Source organism: Panthera leo, chromosome C2, assembly GCF_018350215.1.
Source record: "Panthera leo isolate Ple1 chromosome C2, P.leo_Ple1_pat1.1, whole genome shotgun sequence".
In the NCBI taxonomy this organism is placed as follows: domain Eukaryota; kingdom Metazoa; phylum Chordata; class Mammalia; order Carnivora; family Felidae; genus Panthera; species Panthera leo.
In genome coordinates, this window is record NC_056687.1 from 79172662 (window position 1) to 79199053 (window position 26392).

At 40.2% G+C, this 26392-nt stretch overlaps 1 protein-coding gene and 1 long non-coding RNA gene across 9 annotated transcripts in view; one reads left to right on the forward strand and one right to left on the reverse strand.

The window, feature by feature from the left end:
* The window catches only part of LOC122229688 (LIM domain containing preferred translocation partner in lipoma), a 680467-nt gene that overhangs the window by 310268 nt on the left and 343807 nt on the right, over window positions 1-26392 (reverse strand). Inside the window, exon 1 of one of the 8 annotated variants that reach the window (XM_042955075.1) lies at window positions 1346-1417. The exons of 6 other annotated variants lie outside the window; for them this stretch is intronic. The gene's annotated coding sequence lies outside the window, so the exon portion shown is untranslated. Of the gene's footprint in view, window positions 1-1295; window positions 1418-26392 lie in introns of those variants that run through there. One more of the 8 variants, XM_042955074.1, reaches the window with a different exon arrangement.
* Window positions 1443-5687, forward strand: LOC122229691. The gene is made up of 2 exons (XR_006207105.1): window positions 1443-1520; window positions 5342-5687. It is a non-coding gene; the product is annotated as an uncharacterized LOC122229691 (long non-coding RNA).

The following is a 26392-nucleotide window of genomic DNA, read 5'->3' on the forward strand; positions in this document are numbered from 1 at the left end:
GGTGCAACTCTAGAGAGATATGTGATTTTTAGGATAAGAAGAAAACATAAGGCAGGTTCATTTTCATTAAATCTTACTGATTGTTCTATTCTTAATCATAAGACCTACCATTTATTGGCCATTTGCTATGTCACAGATACTGTGCTAAGCATTTATCTCATCCAACCTTCCCAATAGCGCTATGAAGTGGAGATCATTTCCTCTCTCAAAAAATAAGCATAGAGGAAGGTCAAATAAGTTGTGTAAGCTTAAAAAGTAAAGATATGGAGCCAGGATTGTAACTCCGGAGCCCTTGCATCTAACCATTATTTAGCGTGGGTTCCACCCGGACAAAGGAAAAGTACATCAGGTATGAGCCAGAAGCTCAACACAGCAGTGAGACCTGTTTGTGTCAAGGCAAACCCCACAAAAGACCTGACTAAATCCAGTGATCCACTTCTCAGTCCTCAAGCTTGTACTCAGACCACAAGCTTGTACTGTATGATGATCATTGGCCCAACAGATCCCCGACCCCTTCTTTTCTCGCTCCCCTTAAGATCACTCAGCTCCAGCTATCTTTGGCCACTTTACTCTTTCAGAAACAGGCTAGTTGCTGGCCATGCACCTCTCCCAGGGCTCCCCCACTCGTGCTCTCCTCCTTCAAGGACATTCTCCCCTCTGTCCCAAACATCTGCATGGCTCACTCCCTTCCCTACTTGAGATTTCGGCTCCAATATCACCCTCATCAGGCCTTCTCTTCTCTACCTACCTTATGCAAACTAGCAACTATTACTGCACTCTTACCAAAGTACTTCCTGTGTTTATCTTGCTTTTCCTCTACAGCACTTAACTCCATCGGACTTAATGTTTACTTGTTTTTTCTCCCCAAAGGAATATGAACGGTTTGGGGAAATACATTTTCTTTTATTCAAAGCTGCAGCTTCACCTTCTAGAAGAGAGCCTGCCATTCAATAGGTGTTCACAAAATATTTGTCATGATACAATAATCCCCGCCCCCTTCCCCATGAGGGATACATTCCAAGACCCCCAGTGGGTGCCTGAAACCAAGGATAATACTGAACAGTATATATACACATATATACATACATATATATATACACATACATATATATACACATATACATATATATATATATATATACATATACATATATACATATATATACATATACATATACATATACATATACATGTTTTTTCTATATATACATATCTGTGACAGTTTAATTTATAAATTAGGCACAGTAAGAGATTAGCAACAATAACAATAAAATAGAACGATTATAACAATATGCCGTAACAAAAGTTACATAAATGCGGTCTCTGGCTTTCTCTCCCAAAGTACCTTATTGGACTATACTCATCCTTCTTCTTGTGATGAAGGGAGGTGATAAAATGCTTACATGATGACATGAAGTGAGGCGAGTGACGGAGGCATTGTGATGTAATATCGGGTCACTACTAACCTGACAACAGGCCAGAAGGAGGACCCTCTACTTCTGGGCCAGGGCTGACCACAGGTAACTTAAATCATAGAAAGCATAGCCATGGATAAGGGGGGAATGCTGTAATGAATAAATGGTGCCTCTGGTCACTCTTATTAGAGTTCCAGAAGACAACCTGAAGAACCCATAAGAATAGTGTAAAATGTAAAGCCGCAGTGTAAGTACTTCTAAAAATGGCTTGCTGATTTAGAATCAAAGTGAAATATTATATGCATCACCATAGATTTGGACTGTGAGTCACAGACTGTCAAACGTGAGAGGCAGCTGTAGTGGACCAAAATGTAGCTGGGAGTCAGACGATGCTGGTTCTGGTCCTGGCAGTGCCCCTGACCTGCTATCCAACCTCAGACAAGCAGCCTCGTCCCTGTAGACACTCCTTGTCACCCAAATAAACACCGATTCATCTCTACTCTCTAACATTCATTGGTATGAATTCAACTACCACTCATTCAAAAGATACTCTTTCTGAGTTTACACAGAGGAGATAAATTCATTGCTGTCAACTCTACTTACAAGTTAGGAAAGAAGTCACATATGAAATTGTGTGCCTTTTTTTGTAAAATTATGCCACATCGTTAACACCTAAAGTGGGAGATAGAAGGTTCTTCCTCTCCATGCACCACAGTGGGTGTTAGATGTCATCAACTACAACACAGAAGTAATAACTATTTAGGATGCTAAACTCTTCCAAAAACACACGTGCATGGATACACACACACACACACACACACACACACCCACGCTAACACAAAATTCACACCGAGAAAACAATTTGCAGTTTTCCCTCAAATGGACTCATTTCCCATCTTGAAAGGCAGTCTCACATGGGCACGAAATGTGTTTTCTCCTAAGTAGTAGAGATGACCTTTAAAAATGCACCCCCTCTTTCTTCCCCAGCCTGCAATCCCATGAAGATCAAAGCCAGTTTGCTATTCTGCATTAACATTTCTGTGATCAGATATAACGTGAGCACCTCGATTCTATCTGTGTCAAGATATCTTCACACAAGTGACTCATCTGGTAAAAGCTCGGGCACTGAACACTGCTCTGACAACCATCTCCTTTGAGGTTGATTCCACGTTGGTGGTGTTACAAGCCAACGTCCTGTTTAGCTGCTTTCCTCTGCAACACAACACTGTAATTAAAACTGACTAAACAATAAATCTCAATTTCCCTGTTCCATCAGGAGAATCTTTCAATTTACTAGGCTTCGTCTATTCGCCAGCTCCTCCTCTGCATTACGAATCATTCTTGAACAAGCACACAAGTTAACTACCCACTCTTACGTTGAACGTGCAGAGATTCAGTGCCAATTCTGTCATTAGACATCCTAGATCTGCTCCTTGGGGACCTGAGAGGAAACTGGGTGTTTGCCTGAGTTAAATATGTGAAGAGGCTATCCCCCTCCTCACGCAGGCCCTGTCAGCTCCAGAAAGCACAAACTCAACGGGCTGCCCTTGCAAGGAACAGGCATCTCTTTGTCCTCCTAAATACCTCTTGCCGTGACCAAGTTCCAGTTTCCAGAACCTGAAACACCTTTGCCCAATGAAAACCTTCCTGAACTTTTTACCCAACAACTCACAGACCATGAATGGCATTCCCTCAGACTCCAAGACAATCAAGTTAGGGAGACGATGTAGAAAAAGAACGTGGTAAAAAGAGGTGAGAATATTAATGATGAGAATGGTGAGAATATAATGATGGCACTGAATTGTGTTCCAGTGTGTGGAGTCGAAAAATAGATTCAATTTTTCTCGTAGAAATAAATGCAAAGGGTTGTTGGGTACCACAGAGCTACCCACTTGGACAGTTAATTACAGACTAAATACCCCTGTGCTAAAAAAGAACTGAATAGTTCCCGATTGGCATCAGAATAACCTCAGAACTCTACATGAAGTGCAAAACACAGTCCACAATCTGGCTACTGATCCCTTTTCTCAGGGACAGCCTCACTGTCTATGCATTAACCATGTGTGATCATTGACATTCCCAGAAACAGACAGTGGTAGGTGAGATAACACTTCAGTCGTAGATATCTGCACTCGAATTCCCAGAAGCTGTGCACGTGTTGTTTTACTTGGCAAAGGGAACTTTGCAGATGTGATTAAATCTTGAAATGGAAGGGTTCTCCTGCATTATCTAGACAGGCTGAATCGGATCACATGACTTCTAAAAAGCAGAGAACCTTTCCCAGCTGTGGTCAGAGGGAGACATACCCTTAGAAGAAAGGTCAGAGAGATACAAGGTTGCCGGCTTTGAAAGGACTGGGAATTTCCTTCAGAATAGGCCACAAGCCAGGGGATCCGGGAGGCCGCTGGAAGCTGGAAAAGCCCCCAGAATTGCCCCCTAGCACCTCCAGAAACAAAAGCAGTTCTGCTAACACCTTTATCTTTGGTGAAGAGACAGGTACTAGACTTCTAAACTACAGAATTTGAAGATAATAAAGAAATGTATCGCTTTAAGTCACCAAGTTAGTGGCACTGTCACAGGGATAATAGACTGATAATAATAAACTGATAACATAGGTCAAGCTCACACTTTCCGGCCTTTGCCCATGAGTTTCATGAGCTGATGATGGCCCATGCTTACTTCTCATACAGTTTTCCAGATCATAGTTAAATCAGCAACACATGACTGTTTTCTCAGTCCTAGTTCCCACCGGGTATTTACTACAATACTGTTTACTACAGAAACCAGTACAGTTATATGTACTGAATAAGTAATCTTAACGGGAGGCTAAGATGAAATTATTCAAGGATTTATGAAACATCAGAGATCAGAGTCATAACTTGGAGGTTAGAAAGCTAAAAACTCTTGGAGCACCTGGGTGGCTCTGTCAGTTAAGCATCTGACTCTTGACTTCGGCTCAGGTCATGATGTCACCAGTTTGTGGGTTCAAACCCCACAAGGGGCTCTGTGCTGACAGCCTGGAGCTTGCTTGGGATTCTCTCTCCCTCTCTCTCTGCCTCTGACCCACTCAGGCACATATGTGCACAGGCACTCTCTCTCCCTCAAAAAAAAAAAAAAAAAAAAGTAAAAAAAAAAAAAAAAGGAAGAAGGTTAAAAACTCTTATTTGACATTTGACAGATGGGGAAATTGAAACCAAGAGATAGGAAGGCCCCAGGAACACCGCACAATTTTCTGTCAGTTAATCCAGTTAATATTCAAACCACTTACACAAGTTGCTCCACCTGAGGTGAAAGGACCTCCAAGATGGAATCACATCTTTCTAATCTGACCTCTTAACGTTCCTCCCTTCTCGTACCCTTCTCCCAAGACAATGCTAAACGGCACAGGGTTTCCTGAAATTGCTTATATCTCTGCTCCTAGAGCATCATTCTCACCGGCATCACCCAATGCCCATAGTTGACCATGAAATAAAGGCCAGGCACAGGCGTGACTTTTTTTCAGGGGAGAATAATCTATCTCTTTGGCGGAAAGTGACTTCAACAGCCACCACCATCCCTCCTACTCCCAACACACACAGACGTGTATTTTACATTCTCCTCCTATGGCTCCTCCTCTATCTTCTCTGTCCGTGCCTATGTTAGGATTTCCCTACTAAAGTTAAGGTCCTAAAGGGAAGGTTTATTTTTATAGCCTGCTAACTCACACAGGATCTGTTCCCATATAGACCTATTGGTTTGATGAGGGGCCAACACATTTAAAAATATTTGGAAATACTAGATGCTTTACAAGAAACTAGGTTTATTACTAAACTTAATAATAAAATAGGAACTCTCTACAAGAGTTCATAGTTTGGACACTATTTCTCTATGGAGAAATATATGCAATTGTTACTGAAAACATCTTATGACCCAGTTTCTTTCTCCAGATCCAACAAGCTCCCTGAGGCTCATAAGAAGACACTTTGCCAAAAGATACACGGACACCAACTAAGGTTTAACGAGCTGCTTTCCCTGATATCTCATTTAATACACCACCTCATGAATTGGGCAGCACAGCTACCTCTGCCTCTCTTCTAGAAATAAGGGATGCTCGTTCAGACAACTTTCTCGCCACAATCTAATGTGCCTCACCACTCCTAACCGACAGTCTTACCAGTCAGCTTGCCAGTAACTTGAAGCCTACAAGTGTAACGGGCCAGCAATTTGTGCTTTTCAAAGATTCCAACTGCCAAAAATAAATGAGAGCTTAGGACACAGCCACCATGCTTAATACCCAAAGACTTGTTTTGTTTGTTTTATTTTTCAAAGGCTGTGGCTTTGCTGGCTCCTGCTTTATATGATTTCTTATTATGCTCTATGTTGAATTATACTTTTAAATTTTTGGACAAATCACTGTAACACAGAAGTCTTGTTCAATTTAACAAGCTGTGGAGAGTGGCAAATGGGGGCAGGAGGGTTCTCTTGATGCCAAAAAAATAAGACTGACTTTGAAGTATCTTGGTCACATTAACAGCAAATAGCATCCTTTTTCTCTTACCATAAAAGTACCTTGTGAAAATACTACAGAATCTGAGACATACACAAAGTTCAGGAAAGCCTCGTGACCAGTGTACTCACTGCTGGTGTAAATATAGTGACAGAGATCACCAACGCTACCTTTCCCAACAGTAGACCTTAACATTTGGTACCCGTATTGGAACGCACACCAATCCTGAGCCTTCACGTGTCCATCAGCTTCCAAGGTGGGAATGATCAACCAGTGAAGGAAAAGAACTGAAATGGTCATTATAAGCCCTATTTTCTAAATGTTAGCTCTGCCACTATGTCTCAGTTGTTCTCGTTTCTACTAAGGACAATACATATGTGGCAGTGCTCTGGAGAAGACACTTCCGGGTAGCCCTAAACTACTCGTTCTTGCAGTGAGTGGGAAGTGCACACGCCAACTAAGAGCCATGCCTTGGCTCCGAATACCCCTGCAGTGAGGTCATAGCGAAGCCAGTCCAAGTGTTTGCTAGAATAAACAAGAGGCCACAGATGCGATCTGAGATGGCTTCCCTCCCTGGGCAAACAACTAGGTGAATGTGTCAAGAGGAGAAGATGGTGTAAGAGGTAAAGAACAGGAGTAGCCAGACCCCAAATGTAGATAATTTTTGCATGTGTTCTCACCGACTTCTTTCGGCATCCATCTCAACAGAACTTAAGTACGTTTCTATGAGGTTATAAACTGCACCGTTTCCCCCATTTAGGTACCTGCCCCAAATCACCAGGAAGAGATAGGGAAAGTGATAAAGGACTTACACATTCCGGTTTCTAGTCTGGATTAGATCCACCATAAAATGTCTCCTCATTGTCTAGAGAAGTCACTTGACATGAACTGCAATGTACAAAAATTTGATTTCATTGTGAAGAAATCCTTTCTTTTAGGGGGCTAACTCTTCTGGGAACTATTTCAGGGTACCACTGTACAGCAGACAGAAGCATGGGCATTGGAACCAGAGAGCCACAGTTGTAATCACCACTGAGTTATGAGATATATGGCTTTGGGAAATTTACTTACCCTCCGCCAACCTCAGTTTCCTCATCTGTTCAACAGGGATATAGCGAGTATCACCTCCCAAGCTTAGACATTAAATAAGACAATGTATGCAAACAGAGATCCTGACAAATCATAAGAACTTAGGCAATACTAAGACTATTATGTAGTTAACAGGTGTGCACACGTGTGTATATGTAAGCGTGTAAGCATGTACACGGCATATGTGTGTATATGTGTACCTGTGTGTCCATGGCTGTATGCATGTGTGCATACGTGTATGTGTGCATATAGGTTTGTACCACCCATACTGCTGTGTAAGTGGGTGTGGGTCTACTTGTGTGCATAGAAGGTAGTGGAGAGAAGTAGGAAAGGAGGAGAAGGAAAAAAGAGAGAAAACAGGGTCAGGGAGGTGGGAAGACGCTAGATTAAAATTAAAAATAAAGGCCTTGATGGATAGTAGCTTTAAAAACACACATCCTGACAAGCAGAAGGGCAATTAGATATCTCATACCACAACAATGACACATCCTCAGATTAAATTTCTAAATCTATTCTCCCATTCTAAGGCCTTTTCTTCCCAGAAATTGCAAAACAGGGAACAAGAATAGATGTGTGAGCCTGTGCATGTTTGTTTCTTACCCACTTGGAGAAAGGGTGTGAGGCGGTCATGAGAGCATAAACTTAATTTTTATTGAAAAAAAATAAACCTATTCCCCAAGGAGAAATGGGCGGTAGTGGAGGCCTCTGAGCTACTCAGTCTCAGGTAAGCAGAGTCTATAGTTATTAGGTTTATCAGTCTTTCTACATCTCAGATGCTGCAATCTGGAGATAATGAGATAAAGCACAATGCTACAGCTTTCAGTGGTAAAACCAGAGCATTACTATAAAGCAGAATGTTCTGGCAGTCAGGCTTGGAGCTACCAAAAATACATAAACTATATAAAATCAGTTTTTTAGAAAATCGTATTTGCAGATTTCTGAGCTATCAGGCAAGCCAACGTCCTCTAATCCCTTTAGAAGACATCCATGCTACCCCCCGCCAAAAAAAAGGGGGGGGGGATTTGAAGAGGTAGCAGCAACACAGTGAGGCTCCATCAATTTATATTGTTCCTGGATTTCAATTAATAATGTGGAGCTTTAATTTACAGGGAGAGTTAATATATTCTGGTACTGTAATCATATCTTAATATGATCCAGCCCCTCAATGTAATCAATAATGAGGACAACAAAATAAAACAACGGAATATAAAAAAAAAAAAAAAAAAAAAAAAGAGGTTAGAGTGGGAGAGAGCCAAAGCATAGAGACTGTTAAAAACTGAGAACAAACTGAGGGTTGATGGGGGGTGGGAGGGAGGGCAGGGTGGGAGGGAGGGCAGGGTGGGTGATGGGTATTGAGGAGGGCACCTTTTGGGATGAGCACTGGGTGTTGTATGGAAACCAATTTGACAGTAAATTTCATATATTAAAAAATTAAAAAAAAAAAAAAAAAAAAATGGAAACCAGTGGAAATAAGCTTGATATGGGGAGTTCCAGCCTTTTTAATGTCTCATTTCAATTAATCAGCTCAATATCATTTGACTTCCAATGATATATTTTAGATGTTTTAAAAATAAAAGACCTGATTTTTCTACAAAAAAAAAAAAAAAAAAAAAAAACGGAATATAGATTTCTCTTAAGCTGTCCACCGACAGCCAGCTAACATGGGAAACCGCTTTGTGTTGGAACATCTCATTATTATTTTCATAAATTCAAGGCCTCTAAACACATCAACCACATATGTTCCAGGAATGACAGTGGCCCCCGCTGTTAAAATATCATGGCCATGATCGGAGGGTTTCATCTCCTGCCATTCCTGCAAGAGTCTTGGTTTCTTACCAACTAGATCTAATCTTTACTGTCAAGCAAAGTAATGAGTATTTAGGTGAATCCAGAACAAGCCAAACTAGTACTGAGGCATCTTAGGACCACCTGGCCCTTGCACCCACTGCCTCCCAGTGTGTGCATTCTATGAGAGGGATGCGTAGTAACAATGTGAATGGGAGAGTCAGTCCCCGGCCAGATCTCTACGCCCTCCTCTGTAAGACCAGGGGACTTGAAACGTAAGACCTCCAAGGACCCTTCCCATGCTGGAGAGTGGGACAAGGGCAAGTTGAAACATGCAGCATTTTACAAAAAGTTCTGCCATCAACATCAGCTATGCCTCTCCTGCTTTCTACCTTGCCCCTCTTGCCACTTTCTAGATGTGAATCCAAACTATCCTGATTCTTCTAGAACAAGAGACACAGGGGCTGGCCATTTTTACACCCGCAGCCCTCCTCCTATTCGGTCTTTCCCCTCCCTCTTCTTCACCCCAAGAGTTTCCTCATTTATTATCCCCATATTTAAGGCAGCAAAATAAGGCAGGAAGTGTAAGGAAATGTCTAAACACAATGAACAAATCAGGGATAAAAAGTGAGTAAGCACTTGAATTCCTGCCTGATGATAACTTGCTCAACTCACCAGGTCAAGTTCCCTCTATTCATGAAATATGACACTTTCAGAACATCTACCAGAGCAGGTCATGAAAGGCAGTGTTAAGCGGTAGGGCTGATCCCCCTATTAGGGACTGAGTTGGAACAAGCTATGTGCCTTCTTCAGGGAATGAAGACCTCATGGGATATTTTCTATTAGAACCTGAGGGACCTGGGGTCCAAATCCTCAGTACTGTGAGCGGAAATGCTGGCGCACAAGAAGGGAAGTCCGCTTGCCTAGCAAAAAATCATGTAACAAGTCAGGGGCAGGATTTAGATGAGATTTCACAGGCACTGTCCACTGTGCCATGTTGCCTCCACCCTCTTCCGGCTCTTTCATTCTCTCCTTTATTCTCTCATGGGCCTGGCTTTGATCCACAGGAACTCATGGTTGGATCAGGGGGAGAATGGTGAGGCTGACCCCACAGCATGGTGGCACCCTTCCAACATTACTCCCACTCTAGGCAACAAAATGGTCATTAGGTCTTTCCTGGAAGCTCCGAGGTATGACATGGAAAGTTTCCACAGTGGACGGGGACTGGTTTCCACACTAGAGATAGGGATGCCTCACAGTGGCCTCCAGAGTGAGCAGAATGGTACTCAGCAAAGCTCCAGAAACCCCCAAGTGCATATTCCCATAAAAACCTGTTCTACCCATTAAGCCACTTTATGCACCAAGTTTCCAGTTCAGGGTTCATTTGAACAGAGTTCCCAGTTAATGGGAAGACCACTTAGGTACTAGAAGCAGAAGAAACAAATTTAACCACTGGATTCTCTAGGTGGTGGTTGTTGTTGTTGTTGTTGGTGGTGGTGGTGGTGGTGTGTGTGTGTGTGTGCGTGCGTGCGTTTGGTGAAATTAAATCATCGCATTTCTGGGCCTCAGTTTTGTCCTATTTCAGATGAGTTAACAACTAATTCACATGTGCTAAGTGAAACAAGAGACAATGTGAATGTGCTTTGTGTAGTAAAGCACTTCCAAATCATGAGTGTTACCGCATGACAGTGCTACAGGCCTGGCAGCCTATGAAGAAGAGAGGCTGGAGGAAAGAAGCGTGGCCCTAACGGACTCACTGACTTAGGACTGCTTTGATTTGATCCTGATGGGACATAAGACTTTCCAGCCCCCATCCTGACAGTTTTCAGATGTGTTGCTGGTATTTGCACTGAGGGCAGATAGGTAGAAGGATCACAGAGAAATGCAATGTTACGTATGTTTGCTGAGTGTAGCCTGAGATTCCTGGTACTGAGTCATTACTGTATATACAGGCAGACAGGAAGACAGAAGTAGGAGATGTATTTGCAGAAACCTATCTACCTGCCTTCTTTTCCAGGCTTATCTCATGACACTTGCCCTACATACCCTGAGCTCCAACCAGGCTGAACTATTTCCAGTTCCTTAATATATCGACTTAAATGCCACTTCTAAAAAGCCTCCTCTGATCTCTCTGGAAGGCGATTGGAGCACCTTACTCTGTGAATTCACAGAGACTTATTCATTCACTCGTCATTATAGTTATTATATATCCTGTCATCTGTTTACTCATCTGTTGCCTACATTAGAAGTCCCTTGTGGGGTGGGCAAAGGTAAAAACTGCGCTCCCTTGATTTTAATCTGCAGTGTCCTGCATTCAGTAGGGGCCTCACAATTGCTGGTTAAATGGAAGTACACAATTCAATGAATAAATAAGTTTTTAAAACACACACTCACTGGCACAAAACCTAATTGTGATTTTCTCAATTTGTGAGGTGGACTCTGGTAAAAAAAAAAAATAATAACAATAATAATAATAATAATAATAATAATAATCCCAATATAGAAACAAGTAGGATTTAATTTATTAGACAGATCATCCAGTGAGATTCCAGAGCTGAACTTCTGTGGGATAAGGATAGACACCTCTCAACTCCGTTAGTTTTCAAATATTGGCCCTGTTCCCATTTTCTTTCTCTTCTTTCTTTTCTTTTCTTTTCTTTTCTTTTCTTTTCTTTTCTTTTCTTTTCTTTTCTTTTTCTCTTCTTTCTTTCTTTCTTTCTTTCTTTCTTTCTTTCTTTCTCTCTTCTTTCTTTCTTTCCTTTTGATCTACCTCTTCTTACTTAGCTGTTCTCCCTGGATTTCCTTAGACTCTTACATGTCTTTTTAAATTAAAGGCACAATCACAGCCACTGTAAACTCTGAACAGAACCGGTGACATGTGGCTTCCTTTCTTGGGGCCTCCTAGCACTAACCCCTGGAGTGCCTAAGGACAGGCTCAGGTCCATCCTTTCCAAAGGTATTACTTCCTGCATGTGATTCCTCCCTAATCAGTCTGCCTCTCTGTCCACTCACTCTTGCTCACATTGACAGATGAAGACGGGGGTGCAGAAAGTGCAGGTAAGAGAATGGGAGGGGCGTGATTTGAAATATAGATACAGAGAAAAACATAGAAGCAATCTGGCAGAGGGGTTGAATGTAGGGGCTCCAGAATTAGATCAACTGGATTTAAATCTGAACTCTGCAACTTACGAGCTGGTTTGACCTTAGACAACTGACTTAAAATGAACATCTTTGGTTTCCGCATCTGTGAAAACGGGAATAACAACTAATGCACAGGGTTGCTGTGTGAATTAAGTGAACTCTAAGAGACTTACAGAACTGCCAACGTGTCTGGCACGTAATAAGTACTTAATAATAGAAACCAATATAACATAAACCATTCTGATATGATATGATAAACTATGGCATGATAGAATATAATACAACACAATGGCAGACTGTATTTTCTAAAGATGGCCACAACAGTATCTCTTGCACACATGTTCGTATAGAACCTTGCCACAACCCCATCCAAAGGTGGAGTCTGTGTCCTCTGTCCTTGAGCTTATGTGAGTCTTTGTGACTACCTCAAACAACACCCTACAGTGGAAATGACACTATATGACACTAAGTCATAAAAAATGCATGCATGTCTACCATCCCTTTGGGCGACATCTGCCCTTGTGATTGTGATCCTCGGCCATCAGGTTATGAGGAAGCCCCACCGGCCTGTGGAAGATGCACATGGAAAGAAACCATGGTTCCAGATGCACAGCTCCAGCCAAGCTCCTGGTAGCAAACACTGGTCATTACTCATCTAAGCTAAAAGTGAATTTTCCACCCGCAAGCCAAGTGATCTGAGCTGGTTTCCCAGAGCAGGGATAAGCCATCCTCATGGAACACTACCAAAGTTGGAGATTCATGAGTAAAATAAACAGTGCTATGTTTTTGGGTAGTTCATCACGTACCAATAGATGACTTACACTGACATAGAAAAAGATAAAATTATCTGTATTTCAATGAACTAATACTCATGTTTTGTGGCAGGAGGAGGTGCTTGCTTGCCTCAAACTTAGGTCATTAATTTCAGCAAAACACATGCTTTTTTTCTAAAGGCTGACAAAGAATAATATATATAGTTTATAAAGAATTTTATATAGTTTATAAAGGATTTTCACAAACAAGAGCTAATGTGTTCATGAGGCACATAAATATACATGAACAAATGATAGCTTCATGTAGACTGAGTAACCATAACTCAAGGAAGTAACTTGATCCAGGTCACACAGCTACTCACAAGCAAATCAAAAGTTACAAGAACAAATCTCTTTACTCCCAGTTCAGAGGTATTTCCATAATAACAAGCTGACAATCTGAAGAAAGGGGTTTGAGGACTTCAGCCCAATTCTTCGCTCAGCTACCATCACTGTGACCCTCTATAAGCCTTGGATTCTTTGAGAAAATAGATCAAAAGATCTCCAAACCCAATCCAGCTCTAATGTTCTCAGAGTGTGCAATTCCTCCTACATCTGTTGGAGCCTTCATAACCGCTTACATCTTCTTGGTTGCATTCTTCTCCTGATATCTCACCTGCTCTCTCCACCCCTTAACTTCACACATCCACCAGATTCCACAAGTGAATTGATGTTTGTGCTACATCCCTGCAGATGATAAGTCTAATTCTACCTTGTTCTGTAGTAGGCAGGTTTCCAAAATGGCCACTGATGATTCCCACTTTATATTCACAGCCTTGCATAATCCCCTCATCCTGAGTGGGGTCTGATCCTAATCACTTACTTCTAACAAAAAGAATGCAGTAAATGTGATGGGATGTCACTTCCAAGATTAGGTCACAGATGAGTATGACTTACATCTTATGAACACACTCTACCTATTGCCTTCCAAGCTTCCATGCTTTGATGTAATGAGTTGCCATATTGAAGAGGTCCATACGGTGAGGAGCTGAGAGCAGTCCCCAACCAACAGGCAGCTAAAAGCTAAGGCCCTCTGTCCAACAACCCAGGTAAAGCTGAACCTGGCAATAACTCCCTGAGCTTAGAAGCAAATCATTCCCCAATCGAGCCCTCAGATGAGACTCTGGGACAATACCCTGATTGCAGACTTGGAAGATAACTGATGGTTCAGCTAAGCTGTGCCCAGATTTCTAGCCCATGGAAAAACATCAGAAAATGTGTTTTTTAAGCTGCCAGGTTTTTAAACAATTTGTTGCACAACAACATAGAACTAATACTTTTTACTATGTGTTAATAAGGGAGATCCTCTGAATATTACTGAAGGGAAAAGCTCACTAAAAACACGAAAGCCTTGCCAACCCCCCACCCCTGACAAATCCATCCAAGGAAGCAAAAAAAAAAAAAAAACCATAATCCTCTTCTTCTATTTCCAAGCACACCAACAGAAATATAGCCTTAAGAAACCTAGAGAGGTCTCCATAGGGACCAGCCGTATCCTAAAGGAAAGGTATGGAGGAGTTTTACTGCATCAAGACAAAAGCAAATGTCAGTTAGGCCTCAAGCATGAAAGATTCTATTCTACTAGAATAGAATCAAGTCAACATGCGTACTCCCTCGGAGTGTCTCAAGAAAATGAGAGACATCATTTAAAAGCTGCCTTATAACTGCAACATCATAGACATTGAGAGTGGAAGGAATGAGTAAGAACTAACATCATTTACAAATGGGGACCTGAGGCTTAGAGAGAGGAACTGACTTATTTTACACAACCTGTTAATTGCAGAACTGGGAGGAGAATCCATTTCTCCTGGCACAACTCAGTTTTCTTTCCACGGCAAATGCCAAAAAAAGAGATTAATTTCTAGCAAAATAGCAACTCACTTATTTTATTCTTAATGAATGTGACTTGTTAGGGTATCTTACCAGGATACTAGGAGAAAAATTCATAATGTGAATATACATGTGACTACATCTCCCATACATGTATGTATTCAGATGCAGAAATAGTTAAATGACAAGTTCTAATTGCTTCCTTTGAAAGCAAATTAGGAAATAACTCAATGTAGGAAGGAAATGAAATAATTCTATGCAAAAGGTGGCAAGTTTATACTGTACTACTTCCTCCTGAGAAGTTAGCAAAGTTGGTATTTACCCTAGATGAGTGGGGGAAGGATATGCTTACCATAAAATACATTATGTTTAGCAAGATACTGCATCTCATAACTGGGATGAGGTTGAAAAAAATATTTGTATATCATTTCATAGTATACAAAGTACTTCAATGCATAGTATGCCATCAACTACTCACAGAAACATAGATGGTAGTCAGAGAATGTATTCATATCATGGGTAATAAAAATGAGGTTCAGAGAGATAAAATAACTGAATTCACGCTTCCAAACATGGCCAAGCTACAAGTGGAACTCTAGTTTTCTAAACCTAAATGCTCAGTCCAAGAATCGCAGTTGCAGATCATGCTTGATGAACGACAACAATACAAATCTTGTAGGTTCTGTCAACTTACTATGTAGCCAGACAAAGACATTTCTCTGAGTAAGGGTTTCCTACGCAGGAACTGAAGACGTCAGGCTAGTGTCTGTTGTTGACAAGGGGGCAGAGCCTTAATACAGCTGTAGAGATGAAAGAAAGGAGGAAGAAGGTGCTATTTACAAAACATTTAGTTGACAAGCAGCTTTGAAGGTTCTCAAAGTGTGGTCCCAACTACAGAACCATTTGAGCATTTCTTGAAATGCAAATTCTTGGGCCCCACTGGAGAAATTTTGGGGTGGGGGTGTGAGTCCAGCTATCTGTGTGTAACAAGCCCTCCAGGGCATTCTGAAGGACAAACAGTAACTTAACCATAGTTTTACATGCTTTAGTCTCTGCAATCGAGAGATATAATAAGAACAAATTATACCAAGAGTCCAATGATAGGCTTATTAAATTGTGACAAGTTCATAAGTCATGATTTTTGTTTTTAAAGTGAACCTTGCTCAATTACAAGAGGGATTATGGTGTAATGCACAGAAACAGATGTTGATGATTCATGCACATGTCAGATGAAAGGACAAGACTGGTTATTGCTCTAATTCTGGCTTTCCAGTCTATGCATTAGAAGCCACAGAAATAACCAAAAGGACTGGACAAAGGATAGAGGACAGCAACGTACTGTCTTCCAAATAATCTCAAAGGCTATGAGATAGGTTCCAAATCATCTCGAACACCATGAATTTGGGTTCAAATTATCTTAAAGAAAAACACATAAACTCTGTCTTTCAGTTTGCAGAAACTTCCCTCTGGCTGCACACAGTGACTTCTATCAACTTCAACTCTAATCTTAAAGAAAAATTGCCTATAACTAAGTAATAAAAGGACGGGAAAATCAATAGAGTTCTTTATTTTATGTGGGGCAAAAGCCATGGCAACTCAAAGCTAGAATCACCATAAGAAACGACATCATTCCTCAGGTCCAATTTACAGATAGATATTGAAAAAGACCCAGAGAGAGGTAGTAACTATCCACTAGATGTCCTGGCCAATCACGGAAATTCTGGACCTCTTAACACATCTTAAATAATTGTTTCCAGAGGTCTAAACAAGTTGTTCCACTTGTTTCTTTTCAAGGGATGACATGTTCTTTGCAAAATCAAGGAAGTGGTCTCCTTCTGCTTGACCCTCACACTGTCTCACCTACAACCCTTCCCAGTGTCAACCAGAGTTCTACTGATAGTCACAAAGGCCGTCTTCCAAGGTCACTGGAGATTCTTGTCAGTAACAATGCTAATAAATCACACATCTGTACTAGCTATCACGGCAAACAGCACAAAGCCATTATTGAGGCTGAGTAGTTTGTCTTAGAAACAGAAATAGTCAATTTAGGGACCTGGAATAGAATCAAGGTCTTTTGTACTTCTTTCCAAATTTTATATCAGGGAACAGAAAACTCCAAGCCTTGCAACCAAGAATACGAGTACCATGAAATACTAGCATCATTCAAATCAATTTTTCCCATCTGTTGCCTGAATTCCTTTCCAGAATTCTTGCCAAAATTCATTTGATAATGATGATGGTGGGGGGAATGGCAGTGATCACAGTGTTACGTGCAAGATAGTGTATTCACACGTTAGACACACACCCATTACTTCATGTGATCCTCATGTCAACTCTGAGATATGTTATTAACCAAGATTAATAAATGAGGTTCAGAAAGCTTAAAAAATGCACTTGGCCAATGCCAGAGTATCATTCCAAATGCCCCCAGTGAAGGCAAACCTGCTATCTTCTAAGGCAAGCTACTTTGAACTTTAACTGCCCTTACTATTAGAAAGGCATTGTCCTTACACTGTATTGCTGACCACTTTGCTTCTAAATACCGATCCTTATTCTGCTCTCTAGAGCTAGCCTGTACATGCTTCTTCCCTAGGATGGATTCTCTGCTGTAATTGTCAGTCTGGATTTTCCCAATAGATGGTGAACTTATTTAAGGCAGGGGCCATGCACAATTTTATACTTGTATTCCAGGCATACTGCTCAACACAGAGCTTTAAAAAAATATTTTCAATTAAGACAGCATCCACATACCATAAAATCTACTTCAAAAATGTAAAATCACTGGTTCTTAACATATTCAAAGACTGTGAAATCAATACCATTGGCTAATTCCGCCTAATTCCAGAATATTTTAATCATTCCCAAAACAACTCCTGTACATATTAGTAGTCACTCCCTATTCTCCCCACCACCCAGCCACCAGTAACGAATATTTCTGTGTCTATAGATTTGCCTATTCATATAAATGGGATCATACAATACAAAGTCTTTTGTGTCCAGCTTCTTTCCTATAGAGTAATGCTTTCAAGGTCCATCCATAGTTACAGCATGTGTCAGTATTTCATTCCATTTTATAGCTAAATAATATTCAACTTTATGGATATGCCACCTTTGTTTATTCATTCATCAACTGATTGATATTTAAGTTGTTTCCACTTTGGAGCTATTACAAATAATGCTCCCATGCACACTTATGTACAGGTTTTTATGTGGATATATGTTTAACTCATCTTGAATATAATAGGAATAGAATTTCTTGGTCTCATGATAGTTCTATGTCATATCCTTTGAGAAACTGCTAGACTTTTCCCAAAGTGGCTGCACTGTCTTACAATCAACCAGCAATGAATGTCAGTTCCAATTTCACTACATCCTTGCCAACAAGTGTTACTGTCTTTTTGTTTACAACCATCTAAGTGTGTATGAAGGGGTATCTCATTGTAGTTTCATTTGATCATTTCCTGGATGACTAATGACATCAAGCATCTTTCCCTATGTGTGCTAGCTTCTTCTGGATCTTTAGAGAAATATCTATTCAGATCCTCTGTTTTTTAATTGGATTATCTGCCTTTTCCTGGAGTTGTAAGAGTCTTAACATAGGCTATATCAGACATATGACTTGCAAACATCTTCTCCCAGTTCATAGGTTGCTTGTTCACTTTCTTGATGGTGTCACCTGAGGCACACAAGTGTCTACTTTCAAAGAAGTCCAATGTATCTATTTTTTTTCCTTCAATTGTGTGTGCTTTTGGTGTTACTAATTCAAGGTCATTAAGATCACTCCTATATTTTCTCTAAGAATTTTATAGTTTTAGCTCTTATATTTATGTCTTTGATCCAATGTAAGTTAATTTTTGTATGTGATCTGAGGTACAGATCCAACTTCATTCTTTTGCATGTGGATATCCAATTGAAAAAGTATTCTTTCCCCATGAATGTCTTTGCACCCCTGTTGAAAATCAGGAGGCCATAAAAGTAAAGGTTTGTTTCTAGACTCTCGATCCCAGTCCACTGACCTACAGGTATACTCATGCCAGTACCACACGGCTTGATCCTTATAGCTTTGAAGTAAGGTTTTGAAAGTGGGAAGTGTGAGTCTTTTACTTTTCTTTTTCCAGATTAATTTGGCCATTCTTGGTCCCTTAAATTTTTATATGTATTTTAGAATGTGCTTGTCAACTTCTACAAAGAAGAAAAGTGGAATTCTGATAGGGATTGCTTTGAACCTGTAGAACAATTGGGGGAGCACGCCATCTTAATATTACATCTTCCAAGCAATGAACACAGGATGTCTCTCTACTCACTTAGGTCTTCTTTAATATTTTTCAACAATTCAACAGAAATTTTATGTTCAATTCAGTAATCAATGGTTAAAAGGGGAAAAAAAGTGAATAAATGAGTGAAGAAATCAATCAATGAATAAGAGAGAGAAACTCCAAGCAGTTCTTGGAAAATCATATACAATGGCCACCGCCTTCTTGAATCCCATTTACCCTCTCACAAAGCCATTCTCTAGGAGTCCCAGTTTTCACGATACATTTTAGTCCTTTTCTCATGGCTCCAGCCATAATTCCCATTGTTTCTTTCTCTTTTGCTCATCGAATATGATGGATAATGGTAGAGAAGTGATGGCCTGAATGACACATCTCCATTCATACCCTTCCTTCAGAAGGAGCTCCAGGAAACTTGTTCTAACATAGCTGCAAACAGACCACTCTAATCCTCCCTCTTTTTTCTTCCCTTGCTGGTTGTGAGGTCTGATCTACAAGTGACTGCTAAAATAGATTTCCCCATAAACAGAGTTGAACATCATAACTTTTAGCTATGCTGGGTTGGCTGATGAGAAAAGGAGCCCTAAAATTAATATTACATAGAATATTATGTCATCCAGGATGCTGTTTACAAAAACTGTTTCCTCACTTTGACTGCCTGGGTAAGGATCAATTTAACATAAGTTGGCCATTTGGGAAGTAAAACATCACTCTGTGTAGGTTGGGTGGCAGAGAGAGCCAAGAAGATTCCTTACTGCTAAGGAGCTTAGCACATCTAGCAGCATCTAGGAAGCAGTATTCTCCACTATTTTCATATAAGTGGTCCAATATAAAAAAAGAGTTCAAGACATTTCACAATGATTCAGGTAATGGTCTTGTGCACATGGCTACAAGTACTTCAAGTTTCAAGAAATTCCACATTTCTTAAAAGAGACAAATAATGGGGTGCCTGGTGGCTCAGTTGGTTAAGCGTCCAACTTTGGCTCAGCTCATGACCTCACAGTTTGTGGGTTCGAGCCCCGTGGCGGGCTCTGTGCTGACAGCTCGGAGCCTGGAGCTGCTTCGAATTCTGTGTCTCCCTCTCTCTCTGCCCCTCCCCCGTTCATGCCCTGTCTCTCTCTCTCTCTCTCTCTCTCTCTCTCAAAAATAAATAAACATTAAAAAAAAGAGAGAGACAAATAAATATTCTATCTCTTTAGCCCACTTTAAGTCTTATATTTTATTTATACCAAAAGAGTATGTTACTCTAATGGAACCAGTGTTTACTACCAATATAAGCAAAGAATCCACTTAGAATTAAACCACCTCTTTTTAAAAAGTCTGAAGTTTACATATTTTGTGGGTGTTTACAGGCACATATATGTACACAGATTCAAAGCTTATTTTCATTTAAAAAGCATGAATTAGATTTAGGGAATTAATTAGTTTTGAAATGGCCTATAACTGGCATTTATTTATGACATTTCAAATTCTGGTCAGGAGGTATCAGAAACCTGATGTGGTAAAGGAAGGAGAAGATGAATCATAGAAGCCCAAGCAAAAAGAGTCATATGATAATCCTGCATTTTTTTTTTCCTGAAGAAAGGAAATATCTATCAGTTCATCAGTTAGGTAACTTTTGTCTCCTATCGCTGAATTCAAAGAATTTATCACATTGATCTTTGTGTTAGGAAACACTGAGTAATATATTCAGCAATTCTATAGAGGATACAGAATATAACTTGATGTTTAATTTTTATACCATCCCCAAAATAACAGAATAGTATAGTATTGAAACGTTAGCTGAATCAACAGCCATCGTTCAGCTGTCTTTCACAAAAGTCATTTGCCTCAGTTGTACATATTTTGTATTGATGTAAATACATATTCACTCTGGAAAAATTAGAAAGCAGCTCTACCTTTACCATGCACTAGCCCAAAGTCAAATCCAGATGGGATTATCTGACAGACCTGTAGGGTATGGATACTTACATCATTACTGAACTTGATGACAACATTTCTCATTTATTCAGTAAATATGAATTTGTCAGTCCCTTATATGTCAGGAAACAAAAGATAATCCTGCCTCAAGGACTTCATAGTCTGGTATTTCTCACAATTACTTCTTTGCTGTTCAAGCTTAAGGCATTACACACTTTCAGGTTATCTCAGTAAGGAATATTCTGTGAATAAAGTTATAAGATGTTTTACTTTACTTAAGTAATGTGTGATTCAGTACAGCAAAATGCACTCCAATTCCCTTCTATGGCCTTGGACTCCAATATGACTCCACAGTTTAGGACATTTGGGTGAGGACCCAGGGACCAAGCCGAGAAACACCTTCCAAAATTCACAAGGGGCCCTGTCTGCACTTACAAATGAAAACTATTACCTGCTGGTTCAACAGAAGTCTGTGCCCAATTGGTATCTTTTATTTCAATAAAATTCCAGCTTAGAGTTTTATAAGGAAATATGAATGCTCAAACTATGAAACACCACAAATTACAGTTTTAAACTGGTACTTAATATATTCACCGAAAGGCAATGTATGACTTTCCTGGTAGTTTTTCCACAGTGTGAAAAGAACCTTAACAGTTATACTCCAGTGTGATATTTTGTGTGGAGAACAGACCAGTTATTCACCGTGACAAATGGTGATATGTAGAACTGGTTATTAACCACCTCCAACCTTCTGTCTAATGACACCCATCATTATCACCATTATACTTTAGTTTGGCTATACAGCATATAAGAAATGGGTGTCAAAATGGACAATGACAATATCTTAGCAGAGATATGCCTAAAATGTAATTTTCATATGTACTTATAACGGTAAAGTCTAATCACCTTAAGCAAAAAATAATAATAATAAATACATAATACATACATACATAATAAACACATAAATATATGTGTGTGTGTATATATACACACTTATATGTATATATATACATATATATGTACATATATACATATATGTACATATATATGCACGTATATACACACATATACATGTACATATATATACATATATGTGCATATATATATACACACATACACACACATATATACATATATATGTAGCTGGATTTGTACTCTGCTGTTTATTTTCTTAAAATTGAAAACATTTCTTAAATTTTCAATTTCTTAAATTGAAAAAAAAGGTAGGGGAGGACCATGGGGTTTCAGAGCAAGGCTACCACCAAAACAGATATTTAAATAGCGGGAGAAGATGAAAGAAATAAGGAAACCAGTCCAGGCAAGAAAGCTCTTTAACTTTGCAAATGTGATGTGTGCTTCTGTGTGGACACAGAGCTAATCATTTCCACTAAGATGCTGTTGAAAAAAGAAGAACATCAGGAGTCAGCCTTGTGCATTTCTCTTTAAACCAAGGCCTGGATGGAGTGATGCTGTGCAATGTAACACACAAGCACCTCGGAGCCCAGGACTCATCAAGGTCTGGCAAATAAATCAGTTAAAGGCTACCCCAGAGACCACGGCCAAGGCACCATAGATAACCCCTCACCCACCCCAGTCTCCCAGGCAGGGGCTGGCTTCTGCATGGTGTTCAGCAGGAGCCGCTTGCTCAGCTCCATCACTGCCAGGGGCTAACCTAAGGTACACACTAGGAGCACATTCTTCCACTGGGGTAGGTGAAATGGACATTTCTGTGTGACAGTTTTGTACAGTCGTGATCCAAGGTATATTTTCGGCCTAAATTTCCACTCGGAAAAATGTTACATTTTCATGGCACTCAAAACAAAGATTAAAATTTAACTTTATTATGATTTGTCACATAGGACGCAAACAGAAGCATAACCTTCTAAAAAAAAAAAGGAGGAGGTATAAATGTTATTGAGATGCAATTATATACAATCTAAAAATTAATTGCCCATCATCAAACTCTTGGCATGCACCTTCTGAGTCAGCTAACCACTCCTCCACCCCCATCTCATTGTTCTTTAACTGTTGAAGTTCTCCGACAGGTACAGACTAATTCAAAATAAACCGTATCTTCTAAACATGGACAGTGCAAATGAAGATCTGTTTTTCTTCTCAAATGGAATTTTCCCACATTTTATTTTATTGTACTCCCACTCATATCTTATATATATGAGGTTTCTACAGAGCGTTAACTTTCCCCATAGCTCTCAAAGAAAGCTATTAGTAAACAGACAATACAGATATATAGGCAACTATGGCTTTTATTTTCCCTAACAAATCACAAGACGCTCCTAAATTTTTCCCAAGAGAATACAGGGAAAGGAAGATAAAGCCATCCACACCTATTCCCTTTTTCAAACAGCATAAGACCCAGATCTGATCTCAATTCTCAAGAAGCCAAATAAAAACCAGCAAGGGCCCATTCTGCGGGGATAGCCTGCGTCCCCATTACAGCATCGATGTGCCGTGGCTTTCATGTCCCAGTGGCCTACGTGTTTGGGTTGCTCTGAATGATACGAAATATTAAAAATTTAATTACTAATTAATCTCCCCTGCAGCTGTTCGTGGCTTCTGCAAGCTAGAACAGGGAGCGCAAGAGAATAGAAGATCCACGGCACCACGAGACTCCACCCTGATTACACTGACTCCAAGCCCTCGGGCCACATGAATTCCTAATAAAAAGCCTTCCATACAACACACACTCACTGAGAAATACTTTCTCAGGTTGTCTCATAGATTAGTGTTCTATGAAAAGAACTTAGTGTGGGAGCCCAGGTAGTGTAATTAGAGATGTGTCCATGTGATGAAACAGCATTTATGTACTCAGTTTCCAAATAGACTAAGAAGTTCTAGCAATTGTTAAATGCCTTAAATTAGGAAGATAAATACATCATTTATAGGGCAAACAACATTCAGAAAGGATAAGCTCCAAATCTTCAAAGCCCTACAGCTTTAAAGCAAGCTCCACAAGCTAACAATTCCAAAACAAAACAGGAAGAATTGAGTGAAAGGTTGCTTTGAGACATCTAATTCCTTGTAGCTCTAGAACAATACTGTATTTCTGCAAACGGGAAGTAATTGTAGTTACCATGCCCATTTTATTTTATTTTTTTAATATAAAAATTTATTGTCAAATTGGTTTCCATACAACACCCAGTGCTCATCCCAACAGGTGCCCTCCTCAATGCCCATCACTCCCTTTCCCCTCTCTCCCACCCCCCTTCAACCCTCAGTTGATTCTCAGTTTTTTGTTTTCAATATATGAAGTTTATTGTCAAATTGGTTTCCATACAACACCCAGTGCTCATCCCAAAAGGTGCCTTCCTCAATACCCATCACCCACCCTCCCCTCCCTCCCACAACCCCATCAGCCCTCAGTTTGTTCTCAGTTTTTAAGAGTCTCTTATGCTTTGGCTCTCTCCCACTCTAACCTCTTTTTTTTTCCCCTCCCCCTCCCCCATGGGTTTCTGTTAAGTTTCTCAGGATCCACCTAAGAGTGAAAACATATGGTATCTGTCTTTCTCTGTATGGCTTATTTCACTTAGCATCACACTCTCCAGTTCCATCCACGTTGCTACAAAAGGTCATATTTCATTCTTTCTCATTGCCACGTAGTACTCCATTGTGTATATAAACCACAACTTCTTTATCCATTCATGAGTTGATGGACATTTAGGCTCTTTCTATCATTTGACTATTGTTGAAAGTGCTACTGTAAACATTGGGGTACAAGTGCCCCTATGCATCCGCATTCCTATATCCCTTGGGTAAATTCCTAGGCGTGCTATTGCTGGGTCATAGGTCTATTTTTAATTTTCTGAGGAACCTCCACACTGTTTTCCAGAGTGGCTGCACCAGTTTGCATTCCCACCAACAGTGCAAGAGGGTTCCCGTTTCTCCACATCCTCTCCAGCATCTATAGTCTCCTGATGTGTTCATTTTAGCCACTCTGACTGGTGTGAGGTGGTATCTGACTGTGGTTTTGACTTGTATTTCCCTGATGAGGAGCGACATTGAGCATCTTTTCATGTGCCTGCTGGCCATCTGAATGTCTTCTTTAGAGAAGTGTCTAGTAAGAAATTGCTGAGGCTGAGGTCAGAGAGGTTTTTCATGCACAATCCCAGACTTCAGCCTCTACTACAAAGCTGTAATCATCAAGACAGCATGGTATTGGCACAAAAACAGACACACAGACCAACAGAATAGAACACAGACTCCAGAATTGGACCCACAAAAGTATGGCCAACTAATCTTTGACAAAGCAGGAAAGAATATCCAATGGAAAAAAAGACAGTCTCTTTAACAAATGGTGCTGGGAGAAGTGGACAGCAACATGCAGAAGAATGAAACTAGACCACTTTCTTACACCATTCACAAAAATAAACCCAAAATGGATGAAGAATCTGAATGTGAGACAGGAAGCCATCAAAACCCTAGAGGAGAAAGCAGGGAAAAACCTCTCTGGCCTCAGCCACAGCAATTTCTTACTTGACACGTCTCCAAAGGCAAGGGAATTAAAAGCAAAAATGAACTATTGGGACCTCATAAAAATAAAAAAGCTTCTGCACTGCAAAGGAAACAATCAACAAAACTAAAAGGCAACGGACAGAACAGGAAAAGATATTTGCAAATGACATTTCGAACAAAGGGCTAGTACCATGTCCATTGTAGAAATAAAAGGAAGGTCAGCCTGGTGAGGTGACAGTTCACACAAGTGAAGTTCTTTCTAGAGAGATGGTCACATGGAATTGAGAAGACGGTAGTCTTCTTACTGGCAAATTTGGAGTCTAAGCTACCAAACTATCCCCAACCCTATCCTTATCTCCAAAATTTCTCCAAAAATTTTCATACTGGCATGAATGAGGATAATGAAATCCCTTTATCAATTTTGTCCATTATCAATTCAAAAGCAACTTGATTCAAACGTCACCATGAAATATTAATATAAACTACGTGAAAGATCTTCCAGGTCACCTAGACACCAGCTCCAACACTACCACACTCCTTATAGGAAGAAGAGGCAGCTTTGTTCTAGGAATTAGAAGACCAGCATTCCAGCTCTGCCTTCGCTGGGAGAACGGAAAAGTAAGTCCATGATTTATCCTCTGCCTTTTAAGAAATTGGCAGAATTGCAACGGATCCCTCGTGTAGCTGCACTTCTACCAAGAAATGATGTTCAATGGGTGGGGTCTAGTTACATACTATCTCACAGGTGCTAAATGGTAATACGTTTTCTGTTTACTTTGGAGGTATGTTCTTTATCTACTCCTTTGTTATGTTTCCAAGACACATTTTTTAGGAGAAGTATCACAAAAGAGAGACACTGTGGAATAAACTAATTGAGATGCTAAAAAGAACCAAACTGTCCCCTGGTTGTTGTTATCATCCACAGAGAACCATTCTGACATGGTTCAGGAAAAAGACAATCATTCATCTTGCCTCTAACTGAGCCTCACTGAGCAATGTTCTTTCCCTGTCTGGGGAAAAACTTGCCTTCTGCAAAGCAAGTGTTTGGCTACATGACCTCGAAAGCTCACTTAAGCTCTGATACTCTATGATCATATTGGGTCTGTGATTTACACATTAACTACCTCTGACCTTCTCACACCTGTTCGTCCAAAACTAACACACACATATAGA